At 43.6% G+C, this 16,086-nt stretch overlaps 1 pseudogene; it reads left to right on the top strand.

Moving 5' to 3' along the window:
- Positions 1 to 1,764: 1,764 nt before the first annotated feature.
- On the top strand, positions 1,765 to 2,081 carry LOC131401830 (ATP synthase subunit f, mitochondrial-like; annotated as a pseudogene).
- The last annotated feature ends 14,005 nt before the right edge of the window (positions 2,082 to 16,086 follow it).

Below are 16,086 nucleotides of genomic sequence, written 5' to 3'. Positions count from 1 at the left end.
GCTCAGGTGGAAAAACCAACGTCTTTGTTCATGTACGTACACTTTGCCTGTGGTCCTGCTCCTGAGTTCTGTCCCGACCACTTATCTCTCCATGTGTAACAGCAGCGGTTCAAACTGATCCACAGTAAGCGGTCACAGAGGGCTGTTGCCCCCTCAGAGCCGTGGTGAGCTTTCTGAGGAATGAGGTGCTCAAGTCTCAGCAGATGCAAGTGAGGAAATGAAGCAGGCCCTCCTTTGGGGGAGAGAGGCTGGGCTGGCTATGGTCTTCCTTGCCACAATGAGGGAAGGGCAGGGGCGAGAGGGATTCTCCACATGTGGGCGATAGCAGCACCTAGGAAAGAGGGTCACGAGCACTCGCATTTGGGCTGAAGCTGGGGCCGTGGAGCTGATACCTGTGGGGAAAGCAGAGCGCTCACCAGATCTGGGCAGGAGGTCTTTAGGTGTGGACGCGAGTTTGGAAGGTGGAATGTGAGGCCTGAAGGGACAACAGTGGCACAATCCACTTTCTCTGGGCCCACTGAAATAGGTTAGGGGGCACGAGGACATTGGAGAGGGACTGAGTGAGGTAGGTCAGGGCTGAGGGGCGGCCAGGGAGAGGAGAACCGGCAAAGGGTAGAGCAGGGGCTCAGGGAAAGGCAGCGGATGAAGAAGCTTCTCCCATTGAAAGAGCCTGAAGGATTGACATGTGGGAAGGAGAAGGCGGGAGGACTCCAGTGAAGGCACCAGACTTCCTGAAGGTTCTGAGCGAACTGCTCATCTTCCTCCGGCACTACTGAGGGGTCCTGTGGTCCAGGCCTAAAGGACTGTGACTTCCTCAGAAAGTCAGTGTGATGTAGTGGGAAAAACACTGTTTAGGAGTCAGGATGTCTGGCTTCTCATCCTGATTTTGCCGCTGACAAGTCATTTTGGTTTTCTAGGCCTTCCATTTCCTTACCTATAAAATGAGAAAGTTGATTGTTATTGATTGCCCCTTTCAGCGGCCTTTCAAGTCCCTTTCAGTTCTAGAAATTGTGTGAATTCAATCTAATAAACATAAGTGGGTCAGGCACAGGGCTGGGCACTGGAGATGGAGATGGATCAGATACCTCCTGCCCTCAGGGGCTCCCACTGTAGTGCGCAAAGTGGACGTTTCTACAGGTAGTGGGGCTGCTATGTGAAAGGGGATGGAAGCACTGATTCTGTTAATGGACCTGGGTTAAAACTTAGGGTCAAGTAGTGGAGAGGAACAGAAAACCCCAAAAATGGGAGCTGAAGGAAGAACTGATTGATTTAGAGGTAAAACAAAGTCTGGGAGGGTGTGCTCAAGGCTTCAAAGCGGAGTCAAGTTGCGACAAGAAGCAAGGGGAGGAGTGTCGTCTGCACTTGGCCGGTTCTGCACCCTTCTGTTCTGCATGACTGGGTCCACGTGCTGAACAAGCGGTGTGGGAAGGCTGCGCCCCAGGCTCGCTCCTCCAGGGTCATGGAGAACAAGTGCTCAAATCCATTTCATTCCTTTGGAACGTATATCTATTTTTAAAAAGTATTTATTTTCATTTTAGAAAAATTAGAAAATTCAAAAAACAAATGGTTCACAAGGTTAGCAGCCAGTTAACATAATATATATCCTATTTCTCTCTGTTTCTCAACACACACACACACACACACACACTCACACACGATTATATGAGACTATTTTGTGCTTTTCTCACTTGGCAATGCATTTGATCATCTCTCCTTGTCGATAAATGTAGATCGACTTTGACAGCAAACACCCAGGACTCCAAGATGGCGTTAGGCACACCAGTGAAGGACAAGAAACTCATGGATGTCAAAATAGGGGAGCTGCCAAGCTGGATACTGGTGTGGGCTGTCACCCCTAAAGGCACTGTGAGAGTGTTTCAAAAATGTTACTACTGTTATTACAACAAGTATGTCAATGTGAAGAAAGGGAGTGCTTCTGGGGTTTCTGTGGTTCTTACGTGCTTTTCAACTACCGCCTTTCTCACAAGGAGCTCGAACATGAGCGGTCACACAAGTACCACCGAGGAGAGCCCACTGTTGAGGTGCACTCTCTCTTCCTGACCGTGATCTTCGTTGCCTGACACCCCTAAATCCTTTCATATCCTAATTGAGAATTAACACCCAATAAAAGATGACTGTTAAAAAATATATATATAATCTCAACATCATCATTTTTAATGGCTTCATAATAATTTTATTGTGTGAATGTAACATAAATTATTTAACAATTCATTTAACAATTCCCTATTGTTTGAGCTTTAAATTTCTTTCCTTTTTTTATTTTGCTGTTATAAACAATGCTTTGATAAAAATAGTGTTATGTGTAGATCTTTGCACCCTTACCTAATTGTTTCCTTCAATATGATGATTTTTACAGCTCCTGATCTATAGTACCATATTGCTCTCCAGAAAATTTGTTTTCGCGTATTCCCAATAGCAGCATTTAGATGTCCATTTCCCACTCTGCTGCCAACACCAGGCATTATAATTCTTTGTAATCTTTGCCATCTGAAAAGCAAAAAGGGCATATCATTGTTTTAAGTCATATTTCTTTTATTACCATTGAGGTTGACATTGTTCACATTTTTTTATTGTGTTTGCATTTCTTCTCTCATGATTTGCTTTTTCATATGATTTTGCCATATTCCCCTCATGGTGTGCATATTAGTTTCCTAGGGCTGCCACAACAAATTACTAAAAACTGGGTGGCTTAAAATAGCGGACAGGGGCCGGCCCGGTGGCGCAGGGGTGAAGTGCGTGTGCTCCGCTTCGGCGGCCCGGGGTTCACAGGTTCGGATCCCAGGCGTGCACCAGTGCACCCCTTGTCAAGCCATACTGTGGCGGTGTCCCATATAAAGTAGAGGAAGAGGGGCACGGATGTTAGCCCAGGGCCAATCTTCCTCAGCAAAAAGAGGAGGATTGGCATCGGATGTTAGCTCAGGGCTAATCTTCCTCACACACACACACAAAGAAAACCCCCAAAAAACAAAAAAACAGCAGACATTTATTCTCTCCTAGTCCTGGAGGCTCGAAGTCTGAAATTAAAGTGTCAGCCAGGCTGTGCTGCCTCTGAAGACTCCTAGAAAGAATCCTTCCTTGCCTCTTCCCAGCTTTTGGTGGTTGCCACACTCCTTGGCCTTTCTTGGTTTGTAGCTGCTTCACTCTGATTTCTGCCTCTGTCTTCCCTCCATGGTTGTCTGTGTGTCTCCAAATCTTTCTTTCCTTCTAAGAATACCAGTCGCTGGATCACGGCCCACCCTAATCCAGAATGACCTCATCTTAACTTGATTACTGTTCGTGAAAACCCTATTTCCAAAGAAGGTCACATTCACAGATACTGAGGGGGTTAGGACTTGAACATAGCTTTTGGGGGGACACATTTTAACCCACTATAGGGCGTATCTTTTTCTTATTAATTTGTAACAGCTGTATGCTTCACCTTTTAGCTCCTTTGACTCACAACTGCCCTTCTGCTCTGTCAGACAGGGACAGAGATTCGACTGGACTTGAGGAAGGCAGGTTCTTAGGCCTAGTCACCATGTGAGTCATGAGACCTGTGAGTCTCAGGAGCTCCTGCATTAACCCTTTCTCCCGGGAGAAGCTAAGTGGTGGAGGGAGAGAGAAAGGAGGTTGTCTTCCCGGCACTGCTGTGAGCGGCTCTTGGCACCTCTTCCATTAGCAGGTCTTGAAGACAGTTGTTTAGGTGGATGAAGATTAGATGAGAAAGAGGCTGAGCCAGTCTCTGAATCATAAATAGGTGAATGAATGACTGCTGGGGTTCAGAAGGGGGGTCATCTGGCTTTACTGGGACTTTCTGTGCTTATATGAGGTAGTTTGGCTAATACTGGCTTCTTAAAAGCATCGTGTGGCTTTTTCCCTGATTCTCAAGCATTCAAGCATTTCAACAGCAGCTTAGCCCTGAATTTACAGTTTCCTTGCACCTGAAGGGATTATGTTCATTATACGAAGCAGAGCTATTACAAGCTAAGATGACTCTCTGTTCTCCCCAATCTCTGCAAGTTTTTTCCCTAGACGGGTAGGAAGATGGAGAAGAATTGGCTCCAATTTCCAGATTAGTTAAACTAGAGCAGCAGTAGTCTAGTGGGGAGTTCCACTGGGGCCCAAATCCAGATCCTTCCTTTCTGCAACCTGAGAGGTTCTGGAGTCTCTGAGAGTCAGAAGTGCCTTGTTCCAAGGTAGTGAGGGGGCAGTGTGCCAGTCCGTCTGCCCCCTAATGGGCCTGGGGCAAGAACCAATGTGGCCAGATCAACCTTTATCTTTCACTAGGGTGGCAAGTGGTGAGTGGTATCAGGGCCAGAAGAAAGAGTGAGCATGGAGAAAAGAGCACCATGCCCACCACCGCGTGTTCCTGCTCAGGAAAGAAGGTAAGCATCAATATAAGTGGCTTCCAGAAGCCGAAAGCTTACCACGGGAAAAGTGGAGTAGAAAACTCCTGAATTTAGGAGAAAATATAGACCTGGGTTTGAATCCCAGCTCTGCAATTTACTAGCTGAGTAGCGTGAGTTAATTCTCTTAATCTTTTTAAGTTTCAGTTTCTGTTTTGTAAAAGTAAGATAATATTTTGGTAAGTTGTTTATAGGATAAAATAAAATAATGTATGAGGAGAAGCCCATCAAAGAGTCTGGCACATAGTAGGTACTAAATAAATGCTAGTTTATTTCTTCCTTATAGTATTTTTTCATCCTATATAATAGGATTGGAGCAGCACCACTGAAAGATTTTCCCTAAAATAATCCCTTCATCCAGCTAGTTGAAATTCTATAATTCCACCTCTCATTCCTCGGGCTAAGGCACTCTCCCTTAGGTAGGCTTTTGAAAAGTTACATCTGTCTTCATCTGATCAGAAATCAGTATATCACGGAGCTAGCAGGGCCTTATGGGACACATTAAGGCCGACCGTGCTGGGGAAAGGTGGAGGAGGAGAGCTAGAGGTCAGTTCAGCTCTGGGAAGGCAGGTCTGAGCAGCTTCCTGGATTGCATGTGAGATTGGAGACGGGAGACACAGGAAGGAACCCAGGACAGCCTGGGCGACACATCATTCTCCCTTGGGAAATATCGGTCACACAGGCTGTCTAATCTCCCTTCTAGGCAAATGGAGACCTGGGTGTCTTGGGGGTTTGGGTAGAGTGTGAAGATGAGGGCATTACCTGCCTACAGGTGAGGAATATGGGACTGAGGGGGTCACCTTGGGGGGCAGTTGAACCCCAAATCCAGGCGGACTGTTAAAAGAAGTCATCAGTTTGAAGGGGCTAGTCAGAAAAGGGGAATCCAGATGGGAAGACCGAAGAACAGCACCCAGGGAAGCCAGAGGTGAAGGTTCAAAGCCAGGGTGGATGATGGAGACTGTGCCACGCCTTGAGATGGTAGCTGCAGAGCTGTTCCATAGAGTGCCTGCAGCCTTGGGCAGCAGCAGTGATGATCAGATGGGGTGCGTTAGGATTTTCCCTGCCATCCAAAATCTACCTCGAATCCTCACCTCCCTGGTTGGTTCTAACCGCTTTTCTTATCTCTCACCTAAGGGTGAGAGAACATGAGTGCTAAAGTGCAGGCTCCAAATCCCAGCTCCTTCTTCCCCTATGAAAGATCCACCACCACAGAGACTAACGCTTCCAGAAACTACTTCATTGCTTTGGAATAACTTCTATGGTATCACAGTAGCTGGGGGCCTTTCTCAGAGCAGCCGAGACACTCTGGCCTCAAAGCTTAGCTCCCAGGAGCAACGTCCCCAGCAAGAATCAGTCTTTTGAAGGATTAGGCATTTTCATCACCAGGGGGAGTGAGATCCCACAAGGACTACCTTGGTCTTCTTCCCCAGGGGTTCATAATTCCATAGACTCAGACTCCGGTTATGTGTATGGGGCGGGGACATTATGCTCTGTGTGACTGAATGCCTGATTCATTTGACACTGGGATAAAACCAGGTTGAATAATAAGAAAATACAAGCCTCAGAGGATCTGAGGAAAAGCCTTGAAATCATTGTCGAATCATAAATTAACACCCATAACGAGAGTAGAAATTTACCCTAAATTTAGGACACTCTGTTTTATTTTTTTCCACTGAGTTTAAATGCTTTCCATAAATCCCAAATATTTGGAGGCTGTAAAGATGATCAAACACCTGAAATGTGGTTCCCTGGGACATAAGAAGAAAAAATATTAAGCACATTCTTAAAGTCCATGAGTGAGGACTGAGTTATGGCTTCTTCGAATAGTGAGACTTGTGCCTCCTCTACTGAGGTCAAAAGGAAATGAAGAAAAAGGAAATCAATAGGAAAATGACTCTCATGCTTGAATCATTATTTTCCTCTTTCACCAGGTGCCTGCTATGGGTTTGTGTAAGTAATAGTAAAGTGATTAAAAACATAGTAAAACCTTGAAACAGAGTTGGGGGCAGCAGCCTGAGCAGAAACGTTCTGGCTCCTCCATCATTCTTTCCCCTCTATTCCCGCCTCCCCCATTCTTTCATCTATCTTTTGAGCATAACTCACACCTTAACGCTGTTATGATGTTACGTATTTATATAGTGATTTGTCTTTCAAGAGAGTTTGTGCCTAGCCTTGAAAACAGTCTAGCAGTCCATATTCTATCAGCTCTTCCCCCAAATACTGAACTGTAACATCCTCGGTGCCCAGAAACACTGTGCTGGTGGTCCTCCCACTTGCATAAATGGGTCCTTGCCTACAGCTTGATATCTTTAGTCACAAGCCAAATGGGCAAGTCGATAAGTATTCATTGAGCAACGATTCTCAGATCCTACTGTTTGATGTGTGAGGTAGAGGAGGAGCAGGCTGGCCAGTTGGCACCCAGGGACTGGAGGCAGAGGTCTCTTATCCACAGAATTTGTTATCTCCATCTTTTGGAGAGGCCAGTTAACTTACCCGATGCTCCAGGCTAGTGAGTGGCAGATTTGAACCCAGCTCTCCTTGATTTTAAGAGAAGGGGAAAGGAGGGAGTGACAGAGAGGATAACTGGGAAGTTTAGATGGATTCTGAAGCTGGCCGCCAACATCAGCAGGGAATTTTTCACATCCTCCCACTGTGCATTTGCTTCAGGGAGCTGAGTTTATTTGATATGTTGGAATGAATGGACATCAAGTACATACTTAGCACAATTCCAGGTACTGGGGATTAAAAAGTGCTAACCAGGACCTGACTTCCACAGCCTCTGCCACTGAAGACTTGAATCAAAGGGGAACACAGTTGGAGTCTTGGATGATGAAACCTTGGGAATCAAGAACTAACTCATAGGGTAAGGCAGATAGCTGGGACCAGCTACAAAGAGAAGGATGGACCACAGAGCTCAGATCCAGAGAGAGAGGGAGTCAACACACAAGCATGGAGAAGTCCCCTGAGGTGGTGGGGTAGGAGGGCAGAGGAGCCGCTAGGGTTTTCTGGGCAAGGTCAGCCCCTGAGGGCAGGTCTTTTTTCTCTAGCTGAATGACCTCTTTTGTAATTTTGATGGCTTTCCTGCTCATAAGCCAAGCCTCTCTGCAGCTGGTTACTTGAGTGCCATCCTGGTGCCTTGAGGGCCCTGCCCTGCCTCTCCCTGGTGGGTTGGTGGATTATGCCCTGGCCCACTGCTTGGGGTCTGAATGGCAGTGGACATTCCTTAGCTGGGGACGTCTTCCTGCTGCCTGAGTCCTAAATACCAACTGCTACTTGGGTTCTTTGCCCCGTGCTCTGTCCTTTGCCCTCTTCTTCCCCCACCAGTGGATCTCCCCCCAGTGACTGTGACCTGAATCATGTCGGGGGTCACAACAGCCTTGAAGACTGCACCTCAGCTTCACCCTGGAGGGGAGATGCCTCCAGACTCTGCTTCTGCAGTCAGTGTCCTCAGCCCCTGTCTCACTCCAGTGTGAGGTTCTGGAGCCAATCTTTGATCTGTCTCTCTTTCTGCCTCCCTGATTCATCAAAGGAAGTCTCAAACCTGGATCCTGCTCTCAGAGAGCCTGCAATCTTGCTAGAGAAGCAGACAAAACAGATGGAGAGCATTCCAAACTAGGATACAGTTTGGTGTTAAGCTGTGTAATGCGGCATGTGGTAGGAAGTCAGAGAAAGGAAAGCAGCACAGAGTGTTGGAACCAGGAAAGGCTCCATGAAGGAAGTGAAGCATGGCTTGGACCGTGAGGATGGAGAAGAACCCACCCTGGCTACAGATGCTCTGACGGGAGTCCTAAGGGTGTATGGGTTTCCAGGTCCTGGTTTTTTTGTATATGTGAGTGCCAGCAAAGGGGACCAGGATAAGAAGGCCTGGCTTCTCTCTAGATAACTATCAAGAGCTATTAGTTAGGAAAGCAATTATTGATCAACAATTATTAAATCTTGGCTGCTGGTCCATATGGGTAATGATCATAATGAAATCTACTCTCCTGCCAAATGGATATGGATAAAATCTCGGAAAATGAAGACAGGGTTTCTTTTTCAGGGAGCTGGAAGCAGCACCTATCAATCACAGGTGCCCCATTCTCAAGTAAGGCTGCAGGGAAGTTAAGGGCATGAGTGGGGCTGCGGGTGGGGAGAAAGGGACTAGAGTCATGTGTGGTACTGAAGCAGTGAACCAGGGGTTATGTAAGAGACACATGTGGAAGCTTGGGAGAATGAATTGAAGTTGCAGTTGAATCAGCTCAATTCCACCCTGAGATTTTGATATAGTAGGTCTGGGGTGAAGAGGGGGTCTAAGGTACACATCTCCAGTTGGATCATAAGAAGACATGGTTATAATCCTTACTCAAATCCCAAGCCCACCTGAAACCCGGGAAGTGCTGACTGAATGAATGATGGAACCACATCAAGAATGGACAGGACCTGGAAACCTGGTGGGTCAATATTTCTCAAAGTGTGAGACTGTGTGGACCACCTGCAACAGAATCACCTCAGACCTAATGAACCAAATCTTTAAGGGGTGGCAACCAGGAATCTGCCCTTTTCACAAATGCACCAGGATAGCAGATACTTACATACTTACATACTAAGGTTTGAAAACCACGCAAGAAACCTTAGTCACTTAAGTACAGAGGTACAGGAGCCCACTGAGCTCATACAAGTAGTAAATGTTAGAGGTGAGATTCTAACCCGGATCTGGCTAACTCTGAAATGCATTCTTTTTTTTTTTTTTTTTTTTTAATTGATATTTTAATGGTTTCTAACATTGTGAAATTTTGGGTTGTACATTTTTGTTTGTCCATCACCCCATATATGACTCCCTTCACCCCTTGTGCCCACCCCCCACCCCCACTTCCCAGGTAACCACAGTCCAGTTTTCTCTGTCCATGTGTTGGTTTATATTCCACATATGAGTGAGATCATACAGTGTTTGTCTTTCTCTTTCTGGCTTATTTCACTTAACATAATACGCTCCAGGCCCATCCATGTTGTTGCAAATGGGACGATTTTGTCTTTTTTTATGGCTGAGTAGTATTCCATTGTATATATATACCACATTTTCTTAATCCAATCGTCAGTCGAGGGACACTTAGGTTGCTTCCACTTCTTGGCTATGGTGAATAGTGCTGCAATGAACATAGGGGTGCATAAGCCTCTTTGGATTGTTGATTTCAGGTGCGTTGGATAGATTCCCAGTAGTGGGATGGCTGGATCATAGGGCATCTCTATTTTTAATTCTTTGAGGAATCTCCATACCGTTTTCCATAGAGGCTGCACCAATTTGCATTCCCACCAGCTGTGTATGAGGGTTCCTGTTTCTCCACATCCTCTCCAACATTTTTTGTTTTTTGTCTTGGTGATTATAGCCATTCTAACGGGCGTGAGGTGGTATCTTAGTGTTGTTTTGATTTGCATTTCCCTGATGATTAGTGATGTTGAGCATCTTTTCATGTGCCTATTGGCCATCTATATATCTTCCTTGGAGAAGTGTCTGTTCATTTCCTCTGCCCATTTTTTGATCGGGTTGTTTGTTTTTTTGTTGTTCAATTGTGTGAGTTCTTTATATATTATGGAGATCAACCCCTTGTCAGATGTATGTTTTGCAAATATTCTCTCCCAGCTGGTTGGTTGTTTGTTCATCTTGATTCCGGTTTCATTTGTCTTATAAAAGCTCTTTAGTCTGATAAAGTCCCACTTGTTTATTTTTTCTTTAGTTTCCCTAGTCTGGGTAGGCATGTCATCCGAAAAGATTCCTTTAAACCCAATGTCAAATAGTGTGTTGCCTATATTTTCTTCTATGAGTTTTATAGTTTCAGGTCTCACCTTCAGGTCTTTGATCCATTTTGAGTTAATTTTTGTGAATGGCGATAGCACATGGTCCACTTTCATTCTTTTGCATGTGGCTGTCCAGTTTTCCCAACACCATTTATTGAAAAGACTTTCCTTTCTCCATTGCATGTCCTTAGCACCTTTGTCGAAAATTAGCTGTCCGTATATGTGTGGTTTTATTTCTGGGCTTTCAATTCTGTTCCATTGATCTGTGTGTCTGTTTTTGTACCAGTACCATGCTGTTTTGATTACTATTGCTTTGTAGTATGTTTTGAAGTCAGGAATTGTGATGCCTCCTGCTTTGTTCTTTTTCTTTAGGATTTCTTTAGCTATTCGGGGTCTTTTGTTGCCCCATATAAATTTTAGTATTCTTTTTTCTATTTCTGTGAAGAATGTCATTGGGATTCTGATTGGGATTGCATTGAATCTGTAGATTGCTTTAGGTAATATAGACATTTTAACTATGTTTATTCTTCCAATCCACGTGCATGGGATATCTTTCCATTTCTTTATGTCATCATAGATTTCCCTCAATAATGTCTTGTAGTTCTCATTGTATAGGTCCTTCACCTCCTTGGTAAGATTTATTCCTAGGTATTTTATTCTTTTTGATGCAATTGTAAATGGTATTATCTTTTTGAGCTCTCTTTCTGTTAGTTCATTATTAGCATATAGAAATGCAACTGATTTTTGTAGATTGATTTTGTACCCTGCAACTTTGCTGTAGTTGTTGATTGTTTCTAACAGTTTTCCAACAGATTCTTTAGGGTTTTCTATATATACAATCATGTCATCTGCAAATAGTGAGAGTTTCACTTCTTCGTTACCTATTTGGATTCCTTTTATTCCTTTTTCTTGCCTAATTGCTCTGGCCAAAACCTCCAGTACTATGTTGAACAGGAGTGGTGAGAGTGGGCAGCCCTGCCTCGTTCCTGTTCTCAGAGGAATGGCTTTCAGTCTTTCCCCGTTGAGTATGATGTTAGCTGTGGGTTTGTCATATATGGCCTTTATTATGTTGAGGTACTTTCCTTCTATTCCCATTTTATTGAGAGTTTTTATCATAAATGGATGCTGTATCTTGTCAAATGCCTTCTCTGCGTCTATTGAGACGATCATGTGGTTTTTATTCTTTGTTTTGTTGATGTGATGTATCACGTTGATTGATTTGCGGATGTTGAACCATCCCTGCGTCTCTGGTATAAATCCCACTTGATCATGGTGTATGATCTTTTTAATATATTGTTGTATTCGGTTTGCCAATATTTTGTTGAGGATTTTTGCATCAATGTTCATCAGCGATATTGGCCTGTAATTTTCTTTCTTTGTATTGTCTTTGTCTGGTTTTGGTATCAGGGTGATGTTGGCCTCATAGAATGATTCAGGAAGTGTTCCATCTTCCTCTATTTTTTGGAATAGTTTGAGGAGGATGGGTATTAAATCTTCTTTGAATGTTTGGTAAAATTCACTGGAGAAGCCATCTGGTCCTGGACTTTTATTTTTTGGGAGGTTTTTGATTACTATTTCAATCTCTTTACTTGTGATTGGTCTATTCAGATTCTCCATTTCTTCTTGGTTCAATTTTGGGAGGTTGTATAAGTCTAAGAATTTATCCATTTCTTCTAGATTGTCCAATTTGTTGGCATATAATTTCTCATAGTATTCTCTTATAATCCTCTGTATTTCCATGGTATCCGTTGTAATTTCTCCTCTTTCATTTCTAATTTTATTTACTTGAGCCTTTTCTCTTTTTTTCTTAGTTAGCCTGGCTAAGGGTTTGTCTATTTTGTTTATCTTCTCGAAGAACCAACTCTTTGTTTCATTAATCCTTTCTACTGTTTTTTTGGTCTCAATATCATTTATTTCTGCTCTGATTTTTATTATTTCTCTCCTTCTGCTGGCTTTGGGCTTTGTTTGTTCTTCTTTTTCTAGTTCTGTTAGGTGTAATTTAAGGTTGCCTATTAGGGCTTTTTCTTGTTTGCTAAGGTGGGCTTGTATCGCTATGAGTTTCCCTCTCAGGACCGCTTTTGCTGCGTCCCATATGGTTTGATATGGCATGTTATCATTTTCGTTTGTTTCCAGATAGTTTTTGATTTCTCCTTTAATTTCATCAATGATCCATTGGTTGTTCAGTAGCATGTTGTTTAATCTCCACATTTTTGTCACTTTCCCAGTTTTTTTTTCCTGGTTCATTTCCAGTTTCATAGCCTTATGGTCTGAAAAGATGCTTGTTATGATTTCAATCTTCTTAAATTTATTGAGGCTTGCTTTGTTTCCCAACATATGGTCTATCCTAGAGAATGTTCCATGCGCGCTTGAGAAGAATGTGTAGTCAGCTGTTTTTGGGTGGAGTGCTCTGTATATGTCTACTAGGTCCATCTCGTCCAGTTTTTCATTTAAGTCTAATATTTCTTTATTAACTTTTTGTCTGGATGATCTATCCATTGCTGTAAGTGGGGTGTTAAGATCCCCTACTATTATTGTGTTGTTGTTGATTTCTCCTTTTAGGTTTGTTAATAGTTGTTTTATGTACATTGGTGCTCCTATGTTCGGTGCATATATATTTATAAGTGATATGTCTTCTTGATGGAGTGTCCCTTTTATCATTATATATTTCCCTTCTTTGTCTTTCTTAACCTGTTTTATCTTGAAGTCTACTTTGTCTGATATGAGTATGGCAACACCTGCTTTCTTTTGTTTGCCATTAGCTTGGAGTATTGTCTTCCATCCTTTCACTCTGAGCCTGTGCTTGTCTTTAGTGCTAAGATGTGTTTCCTGAAGGCAGCATATTATTGGGTCTTGCTTTTTAATCCATCCTGCCACTCTGTATCTTTTGATTGGAGAGTTCAATCCATTTACATTTAGGGTAATTATTGAAATATGAGCGTTGAATGTTGCTGTTTTGTCACTTATTTTCTGGTCCTTTTGCATTTCCTTTGTTTCTTGTCCCATTTGTTTTGGACTGCCAATTCAGTTTGGTTGTTCTGTCTTATGATTCTTCTAGTTTTCTCTTTGTTTATCATATGTGGTTTTAATTTGATTATTTGTTTAGTGGTTACCTTGAGGTTTGGGCGAAAAATCTTCTGTATGAGATAGTCCATTATCTGATAGCCTCCTATTTCCTTATACTAAGTCAATTCAGTCACTTTCTTCTTCCCCTTCTAAGTTGCTCTTGTTATACCTTATTCTATCTTGTGTTGTGGCTGTGTGTTTACAGTGATGAGGTTAAATTTATTTTTGGTGAATTTCTTCCTTTGATCTTTGAGTTTAGTATTTAAGTGGTTGCTAACCTATTCCGGTAAAGATCTACTATTTCTCTGATTTTGTCTACTTACTTTTCTCCTTACTCCAAGCTTTGTGTTCCCTTTCTCTTCTTGTTTTCAGGCCTGAGGGCCTTCTTGAGTATTTCTTGTAGTGGCGGTCTCGTGGCCATGAACTCCCTTAGCTTTTGTTTATCTGGGAGAGTTACTATTTCTCCATCATATTTGAAGGATATTTTTGCTGGATAGAGTATTCTTGGCTGAAAGTTTTTGTCTTTTAGTATTTTGAATATATCATTCCAGTCTCTTCTAGCCTGAAAAGTTTCTGTTGAGAAATCCGCTGAGAGCCTGATGGGAGTTCCTTTGTACGTTATTTTTTGTTTTTGTCTAGCTGCCCTTAATATTGTTTCTTTGTCGTTGACCCTGGCTAGCCTTACCACTAGGTGTCGTGGTGAAGGCCTTTGTCTGTCAATATATATAGGCGTCCTGTTGGCTTCGCTTACTGGTATTTCCTGCTCCTTCCCCAGATTTGGGAAATTTTCAGCTATTATTTCCTTGAATAGGCTCTCTGTTCCTCTTTCCCTCTCCTCTCCCTCAGGAATACCTATAATTCTTATGTTACATTTTCTAATAGAGTCCGATATTTCTCGGAGTCTTTCTTCATTTCTTTTTAGTCTTAGTTCTCTCTCTTCTTCCATCTGGAGTATATCTGTATTCCTATCCTCTAAAGTACTAATTCTTTCCTCCATATTGTCAGCTCTGTTCTTTAAAGATTCCAGATTCTCCTTTATCTCCTCCATTGTGTTCTTCATCTCCATCATCCCTGATAGGTTTTTCTTTATGATTTCAATCTCTTTTGTGAAGAAACTCCTAATCTCATTTAATTGTTTGTCTGTGTTGTCTCGTATTTCGTTGAGTGTTTTTATGATAGCTATTTTGAAATCTCTGTCATTTAGTTTATGGATTTCTGTGTCTTCGGGGTTGATTTCTGGGTGCTTGTCATTTTGTTTCTGGTCTGGTGATTTCATATATTTTTGCATTGTGGTTCCTGTGTTGGTTTTGATTTTCCTCATCCTGGAAGTCTCTGGTTGCAATTTCCACCTGCCGCCACTGTCTGGTGGTAAAGGGCTGTGTAGTCTAAGCCCCCTGCGCTCTGCCCCAGTTTTTCTGCTGCGATCCGCAGTTTTGTTTTGTTTTGTTTTGTTTTGTTTTCCCCACTGCGATCCACGGGTCCAGTCCAGTTTATTCAGGTCTGCCTCGGACCGCTAGATCTGGTCGAGCTGCAGACTCCGGGTTGCGGGGAGGGGGGAGCTCTCTCTTTTGCCCTCTGGGTCCCTGACGTGGGAGGCTTCTCGTTTGCCCCTCTTTATCCGCTCTCTGGGTTGCTCAGATGTTGATGGTAGCCCTGTGGCTCCTCTGAGCCCTCTGTGCGGGAGTTTCCTACTGGCTGAGAGAGCCCGAAGAGCTACAGTTTCCCGCCGAGGGCCGCCCCTCCCCCCTCTCTGGGAGCCGCGCGGACCGGATCGCTGATCTGATGGGGAGGGAGCGGAGTTCTCCTTACCTCTCCCCACTTCCTCTGGGGGCCCAGCACGTTCCGCTCTCAGATGTGCGGCAGTGTGGATCCCTCCGCTCTAGCTTTTCACTGTCTGGGATTCTGTTGTTGGTCTGTGGCTGTTACTTTTGTTGTATCTTGTGGGGGAAGAATTCACGGGAAAGCTCACTCCGCCATGATGCTGACGTCACTCCAGCTGAAATGCATTCTTGTTCTGCCATGTTGAGCTGCCTCTGAGGAGCAGACAACAGGAGGGATTCCATGTTGGCAATGCTCCAGCAGGGATAACCAGAGAAAGAAAGAATCTGGCAACAGGAAAAGAGGACCCCATCACAAAAACTGATGGTTTGAGGCAAGACTCCAACCTTAGCAGGACTGGGTGGGCATGCTAGTTAGTACTTTTGTGCTTAAGAACCAGCTGGAGTCCGGGAAGAAGGGCTAATACAGGAACCCAGTGGATGGCTCAGAGATACAAGGTGGGGACCAAGTTCCCACGAAGAAGAAAAGAACTCAGGCCGTGGAGTCAGGATAAAGATTAGTTCCAAAATTAGGGATTAGTCTCTGATTAGTACCCAAATCTGAAAAGTGTTATTAGCTGGGTACACACTCATTCCAGGGTAGGAAGCCTTGCTGTGTTAGATGACATATAGTTGTAAATGCTGATTGCCTGATATTAATTTGAAGGGTACCAGGAAGGCCCCATGATTACACCCACAGACCAAAGCCTCCCACACAGAGTTCTAGTTTTTCTACCGCCTTCAACCCAATCATCCTAGAGAAACTGTTTTCTTTACATGTTGACCCAAGGGCTATAGCTCAACCTCCTACTCCTGGTCTTATTCCTGTGATAAATATTTATCTTTTTTTTGGCTGTCCCACATCTGATCTCTTTCTCATGTTTGGAGAATTCTTGACTCTACAAGTCTTACTGAAAAGCAGATCTTGACTCTGCTATAAAGGTCTGATACTCGATTTCCAATCTACTATAGCTAGAGTGGGTTAAATGACATGGGCTCAGCCAATCAGATGAAATCATCTGGGCTTT

The sequence above is a fragment of the Diceros bicornis genome, chromosome 4 (assembly GCF_020826845.1).
Source record: "Diceros bicornis minor isolate mBicDic1 chromosome 4, mDicBic1.mat.cur, whole genome shotgun sequence".
NCBI classification, from domain to species: Eukaryota; Metazoa; Chordata; class Mammalia; order Perissodactyla; family Rhinocerotidae; genus Diceros; species Diceros bicornis.
The sequence above is the reverse complement of the archived record's forward strand: the minus strand, read 5'-3'. Positions and strand labels throughout refer to the sequence as shown.